The 16,045-nt window shown below is 46.5% G+C and overlaps 1 long non-coding RNA gene across 1 annotated transcript in view; it reads left to right on the top strand.

The window, feature by feature from the left end:
• The window catches only part of LOC134737092 (uncharacterized), a 46,100-nt gene that overhangs the window by 20,723 nt on the left and 9,332 nt on the right, over positions 1-16,045 (top strand). The gene's annotated exons all lie outside the window — the stretch shown is intronic.

Raw genomic sequence — 16,045 nt, 5'->3', positions numbered from 1 at the left:
ATTCTGTTCCAGGGGCTCTTCGGTCCTCAGTGCAGTCCCTTTTCCAGTGGCCGAGCTTATGGGATGGGTTAAGCCATGTGGGTTTTTTTCCCATTTATCCCATTAGGGCAGTTTGCCTATTAGTGGCCTAGCCTTTTGTACCAATGACGGTTACCTGGAGGAGTGTTCTTAGGGAAAGCTGGAGGGGGCTGGGGGCTTGTAAAGCAGCCAAGAGCTGAGCCTTCCTTTTGTCCCTGTGGTTTTCTTTCTTTTTAGCCCTGTCCTCCTTATTCTGCTTTTGGCTGTAAAAGACTGAGGAGGCTAATTTGAGGATTTTCTGTACAGGGGCCATGCTGTATTACACAAGAAAATTAGACGTTTCTTCTTGAGAGTCTAAAGGTTAAATTTGCTCCAGTGTTAAAATGCAGCCTAGAGGTGAGGCTAAAGGAATAGATGGGGTTTATCCCATGATGGGACTGGAAAACATGCTGCTTGGGGCTAACTGAACTGCGCATTCTCTCTGGATATCCTGCCAAGATGAAAAGGGCTCCACTTAATGTCTGCTGAGGGACTCAGGGGTGCACTTTCTAAAGGGGCCTCCCACCTGTTAGAAGAGACCTCTCGGCGGCTCAGGGGCTTTACGATCGGTGGCCAGTCTGGGTATGAGGTATGAGGAAAAAGGGTAAAGGAAGAACTCAGCCTGGTGCCAGTCAGAAGAGCGGGCGGATAAGAGAAGACTCATTGTTCTGAGGCTGTCTGCATCACCTGATTTAGCAAAGGCCTGAACAAGATGGCTGATTGACTCCACAGTATAATTCAGAGTGAGAAAGAGAGGGTACGAGTCACCCAAAATGTGTGTGAATTTGCTCTGAACGAGCTTCTGCTGTCAGTTGTGTCACACATAGGGTTTAGGGACTTTTGACCAGAAAAGATAGGAGAGAGCTTTCCTTCCTGTTGGGCAGGGCACTCAGCCCTGTTCACCCTTTGGCCTTCAGACAACACCAGAAAGTGGCCCTGGCCAGTTACCATCAATTGTCAGAGGGATACTAGAAACCAGCTGCTGGGAGACTGAAAAGTGAAAGTAAATTTAGATCCTTCACCTGAACCTGGTGGTGGGTCAAACGCTTCCACATGGACACCTGTCAGTCCCACTGGAGTGTAGGTCTGGCCAGAGACCTTTAGTTGTCTCTCTGCTCAGATGTTGGCCACCAAGGATCTCAAGTTGGGAAAGAGAAAGAGAGAAGGGAGAGGATTCCCTGTAAGGAGAGAGAGTCCTTATACGGGCCACCAAAATGTCATGGGTGAGTGGTGACTATCTGGGGCTGGTGGCGTGATGGTTCAAAGAATTTACCAAGACAGTTGTAGGTTAAGAAAGGCTGATTTATTAGAGAAAGTAGGACAATATGTTGCAAGGAAGCAATGGGCAAGTTAGCAAGTGTGGAGCTAACTGCAAGGAAACAAAGGCTTGCTGGGATTTTATAGGATGGCGCTGGTGCTGTGTACTGAAGAGGGCTTTGTGTACACTGATAACACCAACGTTGCAGTGAACTAAATCGCATTTTTCTATCAGCTGAGGGTCTGGTGGTAGCTGGGTGCAGGAAGATTGTGAGTTATTTGCTCAGGAGGGCTGCATGTCCTGGACCATGAAGAAAGGAAAACTTACATACAGCGTATCTGCTTTCTCTTGTTGCTTTCCCTCAGTCCCACCAGCCTGATTCCTTTTCCCTAATTAGGACTCCACATAATCCAGGGTCACAGGGTTATTTTCTTCTAAACGTTTTGTAATTGTAGGGTTTTTATTTTTATTTTTATTTTTGGAATGGAGTCTCACTTGGTTGCCCAGGCTGGAGTACAGTGGCATGAGCTCAGCTAACTGCAACCTCCGCCTCCCAGGTTCAAGCAATTCTTATGCGTCAGCCTCCCAAGTAGCTGGGACTATAGGTGCACACCACCATGCCCGGCTAATTTTTGTATTTTTAGTAGAGACGGAGTTTTACCACATGGGCCAGGCTGGTCTTGAACTCCTGACCTTGTGATCTGCCCACCTCAGCCTCCCAAATTGTTGGGATTACAGGCGTGAGCCACCGCACCTTGCCTGTAATTTTTGTTCTTATATGTAGATTTGTGACTCTTTTTGAGCTATTTTTAATGACTAGTGTGAAGTACCTAAATTTATCTTTTTGCATGTGAATATCTAATTGTCCCATACCATTTGTTGAAAATAATATTCTTTCCCGTTTGCATTTTTCTGGCAGCTTTGTTGAAAATCGGTTGGCCATAAATGTTGAGTTTATTTTTGAGCTCTCAATTCTGTTTAATTGATCTCTATGTCAATCCCTATGCCAGTACACTCTCCTGATTTTTTTTTTATTTTTCTAGACAGTCTTGGTCTGTTGCCTGGGCTGGAGTACTGTGGTGTGATCATAGCTCACTACAGCCTTGAAGTCCTGGGCTCAAGTGATCCTCCCACCTCAACCTCCCAAGTAGCTGATACTACAAGCACGAGCCATCGTGCCCAGCCTGTCCTTATTTTTGTAGATTTATAATATGTTTTGAAATTAGGAACTGTAAGTCCTCCAACTTTGTTCTTCTTTTTCAAAATTGTTTTGGCTATTCTAGGTTATTTGTATTTTCATATCAATTTTAGGATCAGCTTGTAATTCCTGCGAAAAAGGCAGGTGGGATTTTGAAAGGATTGCATTGAAGCTATAGATCAATTTGGGGAGAATTGTCATCTTAACAAGATTGAGTCTTCCAATCCATAAATATGGATGTCTCCTCATTTATTTAAATCTTCTTTAATTTCTCTCAGCACCAGTTTTAGTGTATAAAAGTTTCATTGTATCAAAGAAGTGCATTTTTTGTTAAATTTATCCCTAAGCATTTTATTGTATTGATACTATTATGAATGGAGTTATTTTTTAAATTTCATTTTTGAATTGTTCATTGCTGGTATATAGAAAAACAATCGATTTTTGTGTATTGATCTTGTGTCTTGTGGCCTTGCTGGAATTGCGTATATCCTACTGTTTATTTAGCTGGGTGGTTTTGCTGTCAGTGCTGATGTTCCTAGTTCACTCAAGCCCCTTTGCTCTGATCCCGACAATTTCCAGTGCCATTTCTACGTCACTAATGAACCCACAGTTGTCTGCAGACTGCCCAGCCTCATCTGCAGCTGAGGCAGAGTCAGCCCTTTCTCCTTGTCCTGCTTTTCAGCAGGGTTGGAAATGCACAGTCTGGGATGCTTCTTACTGGGGATAGCCTGAGATGCTGGAGGAGTCAGTGGTTGTCACTGGGCAGCAACCACTCTGGCCATGTTCTGTACTTCAGCAGTCCTAGGATCTGGGTCCCCTGGTACCTGGGGGTTCTTAGATCTTGTTCCAAATCCCTACTCCAGCTCTCTGAGGATTGGGGGACTCTGCCTGGAACTGTAAATTTGTAGAATGTATCTTCTTTTGACAAGATTTGTTTCTCTGGGGGATGATCAGGGCCGGACACTTTTCCTACCTTGTCCCTGACTATTTTCTGACAGATTTCCTTAGTGTTCTATTCTGCAGCCAGTTCCCCCCGCCCCCCTCTTAGGACCTGAGTTCTTACTGTCCCCCATCTAAGTTGATACCAGCCTGTGGTTGTTGCTCCTCTTCTTTTCTGGGAGCTCCTGTGTTTTGGTCACTGGTAACTGTGGCTGACACTTGGGCAGCTTTTTGTTTGGGAAGTTAGCGATTGTGTTCCTGAGGTAAGTAAGGCAGATGGGCAGCTGTGGACTCTCCCCAGAGCTAGGTATTAGCATTGCAAATATGGCTCTTTAGTTCTAGTTAGTAAGGTGATGCCCAGTGAGGGAAGGAATTGTGCCAACCAAGGAAAGGTTCTCATTTGTACTTTCCCATCCAGCAGGAGGTTTTCAAAACATAGCATCTGTCTTAGAAGGCTCTTGTGTGCTCTAATCATCATCATTACTTTTATAATCGTGATGTGAATTTAAGTTTCAGTCACAAACTTATGTGTGCAAACAGTAGAATTTTCTTCATTCTTAATACCTGATTAATTTCTGACTCTGCATTCTTGTTCTGCATAATGGCAGACAATGCCTTCCCAGTCCAGCTGAACCCATTCCTTTTGAGTGGGCCTCACTGACAAACTTGGACACGGTCACTTCTCCAGATCCAGTGATGGCCTTTACTGGAGCCTGCTTCAGACTTGCTTATGCCCTCTAAAGGAGTTTTGAAAATCTATATACCTCCTTTGTTGACATTTAAAGCTTTTTTTTAATCATAAGTTTAAATAGTTAAATAGTAAGTTATTACATATATTGATGTTTAAAAAATAAACTGTCACTATTATCCCATACTTTCTTTTGTATTTATTTTTTTGAGATAGGATCTTGCTCTGTCACCCAGGCTGGGGTGCAGTGGTGCAATCACGGCTTACTGCAGCCTTGACCTCCTGGGCTCAAGTGATCCTCCTGGCTCAGCATCCTGAGTAGCTGGGACCACAGGCATGTGCCACCACGCCTGGCTAATTTTTGTATTTTTGGTAGAGATGGGCTTTCGCCATGTTGCCCAGGCTGGTCTTGAACTCCTGAGCTCAAGTGATCTCCTGCCTCAGCTTCCCAAAGTGCTGAGATTACAGGTGTGAGCCACTGTGTGCTGCCACTTTTTAAAATTTAAACAATTTTTTTAGAGGCAGGATCTCACTATATTCCCTAGGCTGGTCTCAAACTCCTGGGCTCAAGTAATCCTACCTCAGCATCCCAAGTAGTTGGGTCTACAGGCACATGCTTCTGCACCTTGCTTATTATCCCATATTTTAAAATGTGTCCAAAGAAATCTAAATACCATAGCAATTTAAGTTCATTAAAAGTACCTTATATCCAATACTACAACATTACTTAGAGCTAAATTGATAGTTGTAAATGCTTATATTGAAAAGAAGAAAGATCTCAAATCAATAACTTAACCTTCCACTTTAAGAAACTGGAAAAGAAGATCAAACTACACTCAAAGGAAGCAGAAGGAAGGAAATATTAATGTGCAAAGTGGAAATAAATGAAATAAAGGTAGAAAAACACGGAAAAAAATAAAGGAAACCAAAAGTTGATTCTTTGAAAATATCAACAAAATTTACAAACTTTTAGCTAGGCTAATCAAGCATAGAGGAGAAAAGATCCAAAATTACTAAAATTAGGAATGAGAGTGTAGATGTTACTACTGACCTTACAAAATAAAAAGAATTATAAGGGAATACTATGGACAACTGTGTGTCAAATTAGATAACTTAGATGAAATGAACAAGTTCCTAGAAACACACAAATTACTGAAATTGACTCAAGAAGAAATGGAAAATCTGAAAGACCTATAACAAGAAAAGATATTGAATTAGTAATAAAAAATCCTTCCCCCACAAAAAAGCCCAGGGCCAGATGGCTTGACTGGTGAATTCTACCAAACATGTAAAGAGGAATTAATATTAATTCTTCACAAACTCTCCCATAAGCATAGAAGAGGAGGAAATACTTCCCAACTCCTTCTCTGAGGCTAGTATTACCCAGATACCAAAGCCAGAAAAAAAAACACCACAAGAAAGAAAACTACCAAACAATATCTATGAATTTAGATATAAAAATCCTTAACAAAAGCCTAGTAAACTGAATCTAGCAACATATAAAGGGATGATATATCATGACCATATGGGATTTATCCCAGGAATGCAGTTTGTTCATCAGATGAAAATCAATATAATACACCATATTAATAAAGGACAAAACCCACATAATCATCTCAATAACTTCAGATAAAGCATTTGATAAAATTCAAAGTAAAAAGAATAGGAGGGAACCTTCCCAACCCATGAAAGGGTATCTCTGAAAATCCACAGATAATTTCATGCTTTAGGGTAAAAGATTGAGAGCTTTCTCCCTAAAGTCAAGAACAATACAAGGATGTTCACTCTCATTATTTCTATTAATATTGTATTGGAATTTCTAACCAGACAGGCTAGAAAAAGTATTAAAAGGCATCCAGATAGGAAAGGTGGAAGTAAAACTATGTTTGCAGATGACATGATCCTGAATATAGAAAATCCTAAGGCATATACAAAAAAACTATGAGAGCTAATCAAGGAGTTCAGCAAGGTTTCAGGATACAGGACCAAAATACAAAACTCAGTTGTGGCTGGGCGTGGTAGCTCATGCCTGTAATCCCAGCACTTTGGGATGCTGAGGTAGGTGGATCACCTAAGGTTAGGAGGTCAAGACCAGCCTGGCCAACATGGTGAAATGCCGTCTCTACTAAAAATATAAACATTAGCTGGGCATGGTGGTAGGCGCCTGTAATCCCAGCTACTCAGGAGGTGAGGCAGGAGAATCACTTGAACCCAGGAGGCGGAGGTTACAGTGAGCCAAGATCATACCATTGCACTCCAGCCTGGGGGACAGAGCAAGACTCTGTCTCAAAACAAAACAAAACACCTCAGTTGCAGGATACAAGACCAAGACACAAAAATCAGTCGTATTTCTATACCCTAGTAATGAACACTCAAAAATGAAATTAAGAAAACAATTCTGATATGGTTTGGATCCATGTCCCCACCTGAATCTCAGGTCGAATTATAATCCCCAGTGTTGGAAGTGGGGCCTGATGGGAGGTGAGTGGATCATAGCAGCATTTTCTCGTGAATGGTTTAGTACAGTCCCCTTGGTGGTGTTCTCATGATAGTGAGTTCTCTTGAGATCTGTTTGTTAAAAGTGTATAGCACCTCCCTTCTCTGTTGCTCTTGCTTCCACCATGTGAGACGCCTTGCTCTGCCTTTGCCTTTCGCCATGGTTGGAAGCTTCTCGAGGCCTCCCCAGAAGCAGAAGCCACTATGCTTCCTGTACAGCCTGTAAAATCATGAGTCAATTAAACCTCTTTTCTTTATAAATTACCCAGTCTATGCCAGGTGTGGTGGCTCATGCCTGTAACCCCAGCACTTTGGGAGGCTGAGACAGGTGGATCACTTGAGGCTAGGAGTAAATGACCAGCCTAGGCAACATGGTGAAACTTCGTCTCTACTAACAATACAAAAAATCAGCCAGGTGTGGTGGTGCACGCCTATAATCCCAGCTACTTGGGTGGCTGAGGCAGGAGAATTGCTTGAACCCAGGAGGTGGAGGTTGCAGTGAGCCAAGATCACGCCATTGCACTCAAGCCTGGGTGACAGAGTGAGACTGTCTCAAAAATAAATAGATAAATTTTAAAAAATAAATAAAATTAAAATTACCTAGTCCTGAGGTATTTCTTTATAGCAATACAAAAACAGACTAATACAGAAAATTGGTACCAAGGAGTGGGGCATTACTATAAAGATAGCTGAAAATGTGGAAGCAACTTTGGAACTGGGTAACAGGCAGAGGTTGCAAGAATGTGGAGGGCTCAGAAAATGACAGGAAGATGAGGGAAAGCTTGGAACTTCTTAGAGACTGGTTGAATGGTTAGACCAAAATGCTGGTAGTGATGTGGACAGTGAAGGCCAGGCTGATGAGGTCTCAAATGGAAATGAGGAACTTGCTGGGAACTGGAGCAAAGGTCACTTTTGTTATACCTTAGCAAAGAACCTGGGTGCATAGCTGCATTGTGCCCCTGCCATAGGGATCTGTGGAACTTTGAACTTGAGAGTGATGATTTAGGCTATCTTGTGGGAGAAATTTCTAAGCAGCACAGCATTCAAGATGTGACCTAGTTGCTTCTAACAACCTACAGTCATATGCATGAGCAAAGAAATTACCTAAAGTTGGAACTTACATTTAAAGGGGATGCAGAGTGTAAAAGTTTGGAAATTTTGCAGCCTGGAAAGAACAGGCCATTTTCAGGGGATGAATTCAAGCAGGCTGCAGAAATTTGCATATGTAAAAAGGAGCCAAGTGCTAATAGCCAAGACAATGGGGGAAAAGCCTAGAAGACATTTCAGAGACCTTCACCACGGCCCCTCCCATCACAGACTCAGAGGCCTAGAAGGGAAGAATGGTTTTCTGGGCCAGACCTAGGGCTCCTGCTGTCCTGTGCAGCCTCGGGACACTGCTCCCTGCATCCCAGCTCTAGCCATGGCTCAAACAGGCCCAGGTACAGCTTAGGCCACTGCTTCAGAGGGTGCAAGCCATAAGCCTTGGCGGCTTCCATGTGGTGATATGCCTGTGAGTTCACAGAGTGCAAGAGGTGAGGCTTTGGAGCCTCTGCCTATATTTCAGAGGAGTATAGAAAAGCCTGAATGTCTAGGCAGAAGCCTCACTGCCCTAGTAGAGGTCCTCCATGAAGGCTCTGCCCCATGCAGCAGCATGGAGAACCTCTACCAGGGCAGTGAGGAGGGGAAATGTGGGGTTGGATTTCCCACACAGAGTCCCCATTGGAACACTTCCTAGTGGAGCTATGAGAAGAGATCCACCATCTTCCGGACCCCAGAATGGTAGATCCACCAGCAGCTTGCACTCTGTGCCTGGAAAAGCTGCAGGTACTCAAAACCAGCCCTTGAGAGTGGTGTCGGGGGCTGAGCCTTGCAAAGCCACAGGGGCAGAGTTGCCCAAGACCTTGGGAGCCCACCCCATGCATCAGTGTGCCCTGGATGTGGGACATGGAGTCAAAGGAGATTATTTTGGAGTTTCAGGATTTTTCTTTCATTGGTAACAAAATGACTGGCAGGGAAAGGTGATGTCCCTGATTAGATAACTTTTTTTTTTTTTTTTTTTTGAGACAGAATCTTACTCTGCCACCCAAGCAATTCTCCTACTTCAGCCTCCCAAGTAGCTAGGATTACAGTCATGTGCCACCACGCCCAGCTAATTTGCTGTATTTTTAGTAGAGATGGGGTTTCACTATGTTGGCCAGGCTGGTCTCAAACTCCTGACCTCAGGGGATCCACCCACCTTGGACTCCCAAAGTGTTGGGATTATAGGTCTGAGCCACCACACCCAGCCGATTAGATAGGCTTTTAAAGCCACAGCGGAAGGAGCAGCAATGTCTGTAACAGGTGGCCAAATAGTATTAAACTCCTGGGGTGTTTTGGGAGGAGTCATTACAACTACAGCCCAACTACATTTATTACGCCAGATAACACAGTGCTGGGGGGACATACTGGAGTTGACAAGATCCCCTGGGGGCACAAGTGGCAATGGCTGTGCACCAGTGGCTGGATATTTCTGAAAAATGAAAACTAGTGGTCATACAAGAAAATGTAGAATTAATGTATCGAAAAACATTGATAAACATGGTCCAGCTCAACAGGAAAGCTGCAGGAATCATGCACACGTTCAATGTCCACGCAGCCACTGACATCACTGGCTTCAGGGTTTGGGAACAGGTACAGAATGTGACCAGGCAGCAGAGGTGCTCTCTTTTTAAAAGTGCTTTCACGGGCAGGCATGGTGGCTCACGCCTGTAATCCCAGCACGAGGCAGGCAGATCACCAGAGGTTGTGATTTCGAGACCAGCCTGACCAATGTGGAGAAACTCCATCTCTACTAAAAATACAGAAAATTAGCCAGGCGTGGTGGCACATGCCTGTAATCCCAACTACTCGGGAGGCTGAGGTAGGAGAATCGCTTGAACCCGGGAGGCGGAGGTTGCGGTGAGCTGAGATCGCACCATTGCACTCCAGCCTGGGCAATAAGAGCAAAACTCAGTCTCAAAATAAATAATAAAATAAAAAGTGCTTTCACATATGACAGACATTACCAATAGTAGTGTCAAATAGCAGTTGGTGTCTTTTCATTTTATGTATGTTTATCATATAAGTCTGATCTTTTTTTAGTGTCTTGAATGGTTTTCTGGAAAGACAGTATTGGCAAGTGGCACAGGATGGTATCCCAGTTGTAAAAGGGTTGCATGATTCCTTTGTCTTTGATTTGAAAAGCCTAGTCTTGGACTGGGCGCGGTGGCTCACGCCTGTAATCCTAGCACTTTGGGAGTCCCTGGTGGGTGGATCACGAGGTCAAGAGATCGAGGCCATCCTGGCCAACATGGTGAAACCCCGTCTCTACTAAAAATACAAAAAAATTAGCTGGGCACGGTGGCGGGTGCCTGTAGTCCCAGTGACTTGGGAGGCTGAGGCAGGAGAATCACTTGAACCCGGGCAGCAGAGGTTGCAGTGAGCTGAGATTGCACCACTGCACCCCAGCCTGGTGAGAGAGTGAGACTCCGTCTCAAAAAAAAAAAAAAAAAAAAAGAAAAGCCTAGTTTTGTCACTCAAGAGCATCTCACACCCAGGAAATTTTCTAGTACTGCATTCTGCTCAACACAGTAAGTGCTTCACTGCATAAAAAACACTTTGAAGACAAAAAGAAATCTTATTTTTTTGTAGCCTTCCTGATATTTACAGTAATACTAACTGTTTATTGACAGCAAAAACGAGATATTTGCAATGTGATGTAATTAGGTTTTTTTTTTTTTTTTTTTTTTTTTTAGACCAAGTTTTGCTCTTGTTGCCCAGGCCAAAGTGCAGTGGCAGAATCTCAGCTCACTGCAACCTCTGCCTCCCGAGTTCAAGCGGTTCTCCTGCCTTAGCCTCCCTAAGGAGCTGGGACTACAGGCGCCTGCCACCATGCCTGGCTAATTTTTGTATTTTTAGTAGAGACAGGTTTTTGCCATATTCGGCAGGCTGGTCTCCAACTCCTGACCTCAGATAATGTGCCTATCTTGTCCCCCCAAAGTGCTGGAATTATAGGCATCAGCCACCGCACCCAGCCGAAATTAGATGTTTCTTATTGTATGTAAAAAGAAATTGCCTTCCAAAAGAAAGTTCATGTATTATGCTCATTTGCAAAATATAATAACTATGCAAATGATTTTTAAATATAGTCAATAACAAAGATTGTTCTGTATATGGTAGTGTTTAATGCCTTTTTTTTGTTTTTTTTCCTGAGATGGAGTCTCACCTGTTGCCCAGGCTGGAGTGCAATAGCATGATCTTGGTTCACTGCCATCTCCTCCTCCCGGGTTCAAGCAATTTTTCTGCCTCAGCCTCCCAGGTAGCTGGGACTACAGGCGTGTGTCACCACACCCAGCTAATTTTTTATTTTTAGTGGAGACGGAGTTTCACCATGTTGGCCAGGCTGGTCTTGAACTGCTGACCTCAGGTGATCCTCCTATCTTGGCCTCCCAAAGTGCTGGAATTACAGGCACCCGCCCGGCCAATACATTTTTTAAAATTTTGTATATTGATTTCAGGCCTTTTATTTTCTTAAAAGCAGCAGCTATTTAGCCTAATTCTGAGCAGTGTTTTGTTCTCTGGGCCAGGAGGATTTTATGCATGCTTTTTGTGATCCGTGTTCAAAATCTGCATTGCCAACATTGCAGCTCAAATGTAAGCTTGTTATTCAAATAAATATTTAATTTTTAAACTTGCTTCTGTACTATATGGCTGGGTGCAATGGCTCATGCCTGTAATCCCAGCATTTTGGGAGGCTGAGGTGGGTGGATCACCTCAGGTTAGGAGTTTGAGACCAGCCTGGCCAACATGGTGAAACCTCGTCTCTACTAAAAATACAAAAATTAGTCGGGCATGGTGGTGGGCACCTGTAATCCCAGCTACTCAGGAGGCTGAAGCAGAAGAATCGCTTAAACCTGGGTGGCAGAGGTTGCAGTGAGCTGAGATCATGCCACTGCACTCCAGCCTGAGCAACAGAGTGAGACTCCATCTCAAAAAAAAAAAAAAAAATTGCTCCTGTCATACCAGGTGCCCCTTTTAGTATTATTTTAGAAGCATTGGGAGGGTTTCGGCTAAAGTGCAATTTACCAGAAAACACTAGATTTTAGCTTTATAAAACTGTTAAATCTTTCATGGGACCTATATTTTCTTGAATTAAATTTTGCAGTTCTAGGCTGGGCACAGTGGCTTATGCCTGTAATGCCAGCACTTTGGGAGGCCAAGGCAGGTGGATCATGTGAGGTCAGGAGTTCAAGACCAGCCTGTCCAACATGGTGAAACTCCATCTCTACTAAAAGTAGAGTATAAGTAGTGTATAAGCCCCAGGTCCTAGGCTCTGGGTGTAAGCCTTCTGTCATAGACTCTGGGTATAAGCCCTGGGTCCTAGACACTGGGTATAAGACTTGGTCCTAGGCTCTGGGTATAAGCCCTGGGTCCTAGACACTGGGTATAAGACTTGGTCCTAGGCTCTGGGTATAAGCCCCGGGTCCTAGGCTGTTGGTATAAGCCCTGGGTCTTTGTCTTTTGTGTATAAGCCTTGTGTCTTAGGCTCTGGATATAAGCCCCAGGTCCTAGGATCTGGGTATCAGCCTTGTCCTAGGCTCCCGGTGTAAGCCCCGGGTCCTAGGCTCTGGGTAGAAGCCCCGGGTCCTAGGCTCTGGGTAGAAGCCCCACGTTTTTTCTGGGGATAAGACTTGTGTTTCCTAGGTCTGGGTATAAGCTCCATGTCCTAGGCTCTGAGTATAAGCCCAATGTCCTAGGCTCAGTGTATAAGCCCCAGGTCCTAAGCTGTGGATATAAGCCTTGTGTCCTCGGCTCTGGGTATAAGCCTTGTGTTTTAGTCTTCGGGTATAAGCTCCATGTCCTAGGCTCTGAGTATACGCCCCACATCCTTAGCTCTGTGTATAAGCCCTGGGTCCTAGGCTCTGGGTAGAAGCCCCGGGTCCTGGGCTCTGGGTAGGAGCCCCGGGTCCTAGGCTCTGGGTAGAAGCCTTGCGTCCTGGGCTCTGAGTACAAGCCCCGGGTCCTAGGCTCTGGGTATAAGCCCCGGGTCGTAGGCTCACCCCGGTGTGTCCGGAATTGGTGGGTTCTTGGTCTCACTGACTTCAAGAATGAAGTCGCAGACCCTCGTGGTGAGTGTTACAGTTCTAAAGGCGGTGTGTCTGGAGTTTGTTCCTTCTGATGTTCGGATGTGTTTGGAGTTTCTTCCTTCTGGTGGGTTCGTGGTCTCGCTGGCTCAGGAGTGAAGCTGCAGACCTTCGCAGTGAGTGTCACAGCTCTTAAGGCGGCACGTCTGGAGTTGTTTGTTCCTCTCGGTGGGTTCGTGGTCTCGCTGGCTTCACGAGTGAAGCTGCAGACCTTCGCGGTGAGTGTTACAGCTCATAAAAGCAGTGTGGACCCAAAGAGTGAGCAGTAGCAAGATTTATTGCAAAGAGCGAAAGAACAAAGCTTCCACAGTGTGGAAGGGGACCCGAGCGGGTTGCCACTGCTGGCTCAGGCGGCCTGCTTTTATTCTCTTATCTGGCCCCACCCACATCCTGCTGATTGGTAGAGCCAAGTGGTCTGTTTTGACAGGGCGCTGATTGGTGCGTTTACAATCCTTGAGCTAGACATAAAGGTTCTCCACCTCCCCATCAGATCAGTTAGATACAGAGTATGGACACAAAGGTTCTCCAAGGCCCCACCAGAGCAGCTAGATACAGAGTGTCGATTGGTGCATCCACAGACCCTGAGCTAGACACAGGGTGCTGATTGGTGTGTTTACAAACCCTGAGCTAGATACAGAGTGCCGATTGGTGTATTTACAATCCTTGAGCTAGACATAAAAGTTCTCCAAGGCCCCACCAAAGCAGCTAGATACAGAGTGTCAATTGGTGCACTCACAAACCTTGAGCTAGACACAGGATGCTGATTGGTGTATTTACAATCCCTGAGCTAGACATAAAGGTTCTCCACATCTCCACCAGACTCAGGAGCCCAGCTGGCTTCACCCAGTGGATCCTGCACTGGGGCTGCAGGTGGAGCTGCCTGCCAGTCCCGCGCCATGCGCTCGCACTCCTCAGCCCTTGGGTGGTCGATGGGACTGGGCGCCGTGGATCAGGGGGTGGCGCTCGTCTGGGAGGCTCGGGTGGCACAGGAGCCCATGGAGGAGGTGGGAGGCTCAGGCATGGCGGGCTGCAGGTCCCGAGCCCTGCCCCATGGGAAGGCAGCTAAGGCCCGGTGAGAAATCGAGCGCAGTGCCGGTGGGCTGGCACTGCTGGGGGACCCAGTACACCCTCCGCAGCCACTGGCCTGGGTGCTAAGCCCCTCATTGCCCGGGGCTGGCAAGGCTGGCCGGCTGCTCCGAGTGGGGGCCCGCCAAGCCCACGCCCACCCGGAACTCCAGCTGGTCCGCAAGCGCCGTGCGCAGTCCCGGTTCCCGCTCGCGCCTCTCCCTCCACACCTCCCTGCAAGCTGAGGGAGCCGGCTCCCGCCTTGGACAGCCCAGAAAGGGGCTCCCACAGTGCAGCGGTGGGCTGAAGGGCTCCTCAAGTGCTGCCAAAGTGGGAGCCCAGACAGAGGAGGCGCTGAGAGCAAGCGAGGGCTGTGAGGACTGCCAGCATGCTGTCACCTCTCACTGGGACCCAGGCTACTGGTGGCCTTTCCAGCATGAGGTTTCGATCCTACCCGTGTCCTGCACCCTACTCCTGCTGGCACCCCGCTCCTCCAACGCCCTGCCCTGCCATCACCCTCCACCTACCCACTGCCCGGTGCTAACCGAGCCCCGCCCCGCCCCGCCCCGCCAGCGCCCTGCTCCTACCCGCACTCTGCTCCTTCCTGGGCCTGGCCCGGCTGTCACCCTGCTCCTACCGCACCCCACTCCTACCTGCGTCCAGCCCTGCAGCACCTAGCTCCTACCTGGACCTTTCTCCTACCTGCTGCCCTGCCCGGCAGCACCACATCCTACCCGCGCCCCACCCTGCCAGCACCTAACTGCTACCCGTCCTGCAGCACCCCATCCTAGCCACGCTCGCCCCACCAGAACCCCAATCCTACCCGCATTCCACTCCTACCCATGCCCTGCCCCACCAGCACCCTGCTTCTACCTGCGCTCTGCTCCTTCCAGCGCCCTGCCCTGCCAGCACCCCATCCTACACATCCCTGGCCCAGCAATCACCCTACTCTTGCCTGTACCCTGCTCCTACTCGCACCCCACTCCTACCCATGCCCCACCACTTCAGTGCCAGCCCCTACCTGAACCCCGCTCCTAACCGCACCCTGCCCAGCCAGCACCCCAATATTACCCACACCCTGCTCCTACCAGCACCCTGCTCCTACCCGTGCCCCACCCCACTCCTAGGAGCACCCTGCTCTGACTCGCCCACCACACCTACCCTTGCCCCTGCCCCACCAGCACCTCACTCCTACTGGAGTCCATTCACACTGCACTCTGGTCCTGCGTGCACCATGATCCTACCCGTGCCCAGCTCCTGCCCACATGAGGTCTTCATATTCTTTAACATTTAGACAACCACATAATCCATTAGATCCATTCAAAATGTTTATTTATAAACTAAGTAATTTATGATGTGAAAGTCAAACACACAAAATATGCTAGAATTTAATTTGAAATTAAAGAGGTCTAGGAAATGAGAAGTCACCAAATTTTCAAAAATACATATATTAGGCTAGGCGTGGTGGCTCACGCCTGTAATCCCAGCACTTTGGGAGGCCAAGGCGGGCGGATCACAAGGTCAGGAGATTGAGACCATCCTGGCTAACACGGTGAAACCCCGTCTCTACTAAAAATACAAAAAATTAGCCGGGCGAGGTGGCGGGCGCCTGTAGTCCCAGCTACGCAGGAGGCTGAGGCAGGAGAATGGCATGAACCCCGGAGGGCAGAGCCTGCAGTGAGCCGAGATTGCGCCACTGCACTCCAGCCTGGGTGAAAGAGCGAGACTCCGTCTCAAAAAAAAAAAAAAAAAAAAAAATACATTTATTAGAGTAACATGTAATTTTTAAAAGTAGTTTTAGACAAAACATAGTTTTAGACAAATCAAGACAACTTCATTTATGGCACATAAAATTCTGTAATCTTGTGCGTAACACTTTACAATGAAAACTTTTGTTAACCAGGACACATTTTTTTTCTGTCTGTCTTCATTCTTTTGACACGTAGATTTATGTTTCCCTTCTAGACTTTCTTGCAAAAATGCCTGTTTGGGATTCCTCAGAGTACAGATAAAAAGGAAGGCTTGATCAGCATATGGTAGATCTGAAGATTCAAAGAAGTGCCGTGGCTCAAAAGTAGACATTTTGGTAAATGTGAAGAAGTGAGATTCAATGAAGATGATAAGAAATGAAAGGTGTCACCAGAAGTGGGCATGTGTAGCTATGCTTGTCACACAAAATGGGC

The sequence above is a fragment of the Symphalangus syndactylus genome, chromosome 7 (assembly GCF_028878055.3).
Source record: "Symphalangus syndactylus isolate Jambi chromosome 7, NHGRI_mSymSyn1-v2.1_pri, whole genome shotgun sequence".
NCBI classification, from domain to species: domain Eukaryota; kingdom Metazoa; phylum Chordata; class Mammalia; order Primates; family Hylobatidae; genus Symphalangus; species Symphalangus syndactylus.
Note: the sequence above shows the minus strand (reverse complement) of the source record. Positions and strands in the feature narration are given on the sequence as shown.